The sequence below is a fragment of the Crocodylus siamensis genome, chromosome 3 (genome assembly GCF_052110815.1).
Source record: "Crocodylus siamensis isolate JL-2025a chromosome 3, ASM5211081v1, whole genome shotgun sequence".
Classification (NCBI taxonomy): Eukaryota; Metazoa; Chordata; order Crocodylia; family Crocodylidae; genus Crocodylus; species Crocodylus siamensis.
In genome coordinates, this window is record NC_143397.1 from 46524637 (window position 1) to 46529417 (window position 4781).

A 4781-nucleotide genomic window follows, 5' to 3' on the forward strand; every position below is an offset into this window, starting at 1 on the left:
CTGGCTTCTGCAGAACCTGGAAGTGCTTTCTGTGGTCTGCCCATCAGCATCCTCCTCACACTGCTCCTCTTCAGGGTCAGAAGTAGCCAAGTCAGAGCTCCTTCCTCCAATCCAGAGGGAGAGCCAGCTTCGAAAATGCCACCACTCTGGTGTGGCATGGCTCATTGTCCCCCCAGACCACCAGGGTAAGTTGCTGCTCTTCTGCTGTTTCTGGCATGTCATGCTGACTTCCTATGGCTCCTTCACAGAGACAGGTAATGGTATAAAACAAATGAAGAACAAATATACCATAGGAGTAGGTAAGGTCTGCATAATATGGATCTCTTCTCTTCATGTAACAAGCTCATAACTGGTAGGGTATTAAGAAGTAACCAGCACAGCTTTGTCAAGGGTAGATCATGCATGACACACCTCGTGTCCTTCTATGACCAGGTAACTAACCAGCTGGATAACGGACATGAGGTTGATATAATTTATTTAGGCTTCAGTAAAGGCACCCAAGGAAGAAGCAGCCCAGGGAAGGACCTCCACGGCAGAGTGGCAGACGGTCACAGCCAGGACCGGAGCGGCTCGCAGCGAGCAGGTACAAGCTTCTCCAGTCCGACTGGAGAACAGGTACGAGGCCTTGGCGACTCTGCAGGAGATGGAAAGGGAGGAGGAAACCCTTGGGCAGGAAGAAATGCCACATTCTTCACATTCCAAACAGATCAAGAGATCTGAGAGGACCCAGAAGAGGAGGAGACGCGTGCTCGTCATAGGCGATTCCATCCTGAGAGGTATGGAAGGGCCCATTTGTCGCCAGGACCCTTCAGCACGAGAGGTCTACTGCCTGCCTGGAGCTAAGATTCAGGATGTGACGGAGGTAATCCAGGCCAGGATCAAGCCCACCGATTACTACCCCATGGTCCTTGTCCATGTGGGTACTAATGATGCGGCCAGGAGAACCCCCGATCACCTGATGGCGGACTACCAGGCTCTCGGCAGCGTGCTGAGGGAATTTGGTGCACAGGTGGTATTCTCTTCCATCCTACCAGTGAACGGACGTGGAAGACGGCATGAGAACTGCATCCGAGAGACCAACTGGCGGCTTCGGCAGTGGTGTCTCGAGGCAGGCTTCGGCTTCCTGGACAATGACCCACACATTACAACGAGGGACATGCTCAGCTGGGATGGGCTTCACCTGTCCCCCAAAGGTAAGCGTGTGTTTTCTTCCAGGTTGGCGGATCTCCTCCGGCGGGCTTTAAACTAGGCTCGTCGGGGGGAGGGGAAGATGAGGGTGGGGGAGGCTGTGGACCACCAAACCAGGTGGCACCCACAAGGACAGCCCAGCCTGAAGAAAGAGAGCTTTGGGAACGTGAAAGGCAGGGGGTGGACAGTAATACGGCACAGGTAAGGAACAGGAAGGTTAGGGACAAAAAGCCCTTTAGGACTTGGAGCGAGGGGGTAGCAAAAGCACCAGTCACAGGGCTCAAGTGCCTATATACTAATGCTAGGAGCATGGGGAACAAGCAGGATGAACTAGCGCTCCTGGTTGCACTAAACGACTACGACTTAGTGGGGCTGACGGAAACCTGGTGGGATCCATCCCACGACTGGGCGGTACATATTGAGGGCTATAGATTGTACAGAAAGGACAGAGTGGGGAAAAGGGGGGGAGGGGTTGCGCTCTATGTTAAGGAGCAATATACATCAACCCTCATCAAGACAGAATCAAAGGATGAGGAAGTAGAAGGACTGTGGGTTAGGCTACATGGGGGGCAAGGAGAAAAGGATTTGGTGGTAGGGGTCTGCTACAGACCCCCACATCAAGGGGAAGAAATAGATTTGGGGCTCCTGAGGCAACTCTCAGAGACCATAAAAGCTAAAGAGGCGGTGGTCATGGGGGACCTAAACTACCCGGACATCTGCTGGGAGACACAGACAGCAAAGTCCCACCGCTCACGCAGGTTTCTAACCTGTGTACAGGACCTCCACCTGACGCAGGAGGTACATGGTCCCACTAGGGGGAATGCCTTACTGGATCTGGTATTGGCAACGGGGGATGACATAGTAGGGGACCTACAGATCGGTAGCCATCTGGGGGACAGTGATCACCTAAAAGTACAATTCAACATAAGGCGTCGAGTGGGTAAGGTAACCAGTAGGGTGAACGTGCTGGACTTTAGGAAAGCTGATTTCAGCAAACTCAGGCGATTAGTGAAGGATGCACTGCAGAGTAGTAGTTTTGAAACGATGGGAGCCCAAGAAGGGTGGCTGTGCCTTAAGGAAGCTATCCTTCTCGCACAAAGCGAGACGATCCCCGTGCGAGGTGAAAGAGGGAAAGGGGCCAGGAGGCTTCCCTGGCTGACCAGAGAAATCCTGGGGAGACTAAGGGCCAAAAGGGGAGCACATAAAAAGTGGAAACAGGGAGAGATCACCAAAGAGGAATATACCTCTTCTGCTCGTGCTTGTAGGGAGGCAGTTAGACAGGCCAAAGCTACCATGGAGCTGAGGATGGCAACCCAAGTAAAAGACAATAAGAAATTGTTTTTTAGATATATAGGGAGTAAAAGGAAGGCCCAGGGAGGAATAGGACCCCTGCTAAATGGGCAAAAACAATTGGTGACGGACAGAGGGGACAAGGCTGAACTCCTCAACGAGTTCTTCGCCTCAGTGTTCCTAAGCGAGAGGCAGGACAAGTCTCTCACTGGGAGTGTAGGGAGGCAGCAGCAAGGCACCAGACTTCCATGCGTGGACCCTGAGGTGGTGCAGGGTCACTTGGAGGAACTGGATGCCTTTAAGTCGGCAGGCCCGGATGAGCTCTATCCGAGGGTACTGAAGGCACTGGCCGACATCATTGCAGAGCCACTGGCGGCAATATTTCAACGCTCGTGGCGCACGGGTCAAGTCCCGGAGGACTGGAAAAGGGCCAATGTGGTTCCCATTTTCAAGAAGGGGAGGAAGGAGGACCCGGGTAACTATAGGCCAGTCAGTCTCACCTCCATCCTTGGCAAAATCTTTGAGAAAATCATCAAGGCTCACATTTGTGAGAGCCTGGCAGGACAAATTATGCTGAGGGGAAACCAGCACGGGTTCGTGGCAGGTAGATCGTGCCTGACCAATCTAGTCTCTTTTTATGACCAGGTCACAAAACGCCTCGACGCAGGAGGAGGGGTGGATGTCGTATACTTGGACTTCAGGAAGGCCTTTGACACGGTATCCCACCCCATACTGGTGAACAAGTTAAGGGGCTGTGACTTGGATGACTGCACAGTCCGGTGGGTGGAGAATTGGCTGGAGGGTCGCACCCAGAGAGTTGTGGTGGATGGGTCGGTTTCGACCTGGAAGAGTGTGGGCAGTAGGGTCCCGCAGGGCTCGGTGCTTGGACCGATACTCTTTAATGTCTTCATCAGCGACTTGGACGAGGGGGTGAAATGTACTCTGTCCAAGTTTGCAGATGACACTAAGCTATGGGGCGAAGTGGACACGCCGGAGGGCAGGGAACAGCTGCAAGCAGACCTGGACAGGTTAGACAAGTGGGCAGAAAACAACAGAATGCAGTTCAACAAGGAGAAATGCAAAGTGCTGCATCTAGGGAGGAAAAATGTCCAGCACACCTACAGCCTAGGAAATGACCTGCTGGGTGGCACGGAAGTGGAAAGGGATCTTGGAGTCCTAGTAGACTCCAAGATGAACATGAGTCGGCAGTGTGATGAAACCATCAGAAAAGCCAATGGCACTTTATCGTGCATCAGCAGATGCATGACAAATAAGTCCAAGGAGGTGATACTTCCCCTCTATCGGGCGCTGGTCAGACCGCAGCTGGAGTACTGCGTGCAATTCTGGGCGCCGCACTTCAAGAAAGATGCGGATAACCTGGAGAGGGTCCAGAGAAGGGCCACTCGTATGGTTAAGGGCCTGCAGGCCAAGCCCTATGAGGAGAGAGTAGAGAAACTGGACCTTTTCAGCCTCCGCAAGAGAAGGTTGAGAGGCGACCTGGTGGCTGCCTATAAGTTCGTCAGGGGGGCACAGAAGGGAATTGGTGAGTATTTATTCACCAAGGCGCCCCCGGGGGTTACAAGAAATAATGGCCACAAGCTGGAGGAGAGCAGATTTAGATTAGATATTAGGAGGAACTTCTTCACAGTTCGAGTGGCCAAGGTCTGGAACGGGCTCCCAAGGGAGGTGGTGCTCTCCCCTACCCTGGGGGTATTCAAGAGAAGGTTGGATGTGTATCTAGCTGGGGTAATGTAGGCCCAGCACTCTTTCCTGCTTATGCAGGGGGTCGGACTCGATGATCTATTGAGGTCCCTTCCGACCCTAGCATCTATGAATCTATGAATCTATGAAAGCCTTTGATTCTGCTTCCCACAAGATTCTCTCAACTAAATTGAAACGTACTAGCCTGGACCAGTCTACAGTGAGGTGTGTGGACATCTGACTTAGAGGCTGATCCCAGAGAGTTGTAATTGATGGGAAGGCCTTGTTCTGGATGGCTGTCTCCAGTGGTGTCCCCCAGGGATTGGTGCTTGGACCTGTATCCTTTAACATATTTATTAATGACTTGGAGGAGTGGGTGGAAAGCTCAGTGATTAAGTTTGCAGATGATACCAAGCTGTGAGGAAACACAGGCACATCAGAGGATAGGGTAAGGATCCAGGATGACCTTGACAGGTTGGTTTTATGGGCAGAATGGAATCAGATGAGGTTTAACAGGGAGAAATGCAGGGTTCTTCGTCTGGGTAAGAAGAACCTTCACCATAACTCCATGATGGGTGGTGGTTCACTGGCTGGCACAGCAT

General features: G+C 52.3%; 1 long non-coding RNA gene across 1 annotated transcript; it reads left to right on the forward strand.

Annotated features, from left to right (window-relative positions):
- The first annotated feature begins 491 nt into the window (after positions 1 to 491).
- LOC149868244 (uncharacterized) lies at positions 492 to 3239 on the forward strand. The gene is made up of 4 exons (XR_016440961.1): positions 492 to 615; positions 707 to 862; positions 1035 to 1193; positions 3124 to 3239. It is a non-coding gene; the product is annotated as an uncharacterized LOC149868244 (long non-coding RNA).
- The last annotated feature ends 1542 nt before the right edge of the window (positions 3240 to 4781 follow it).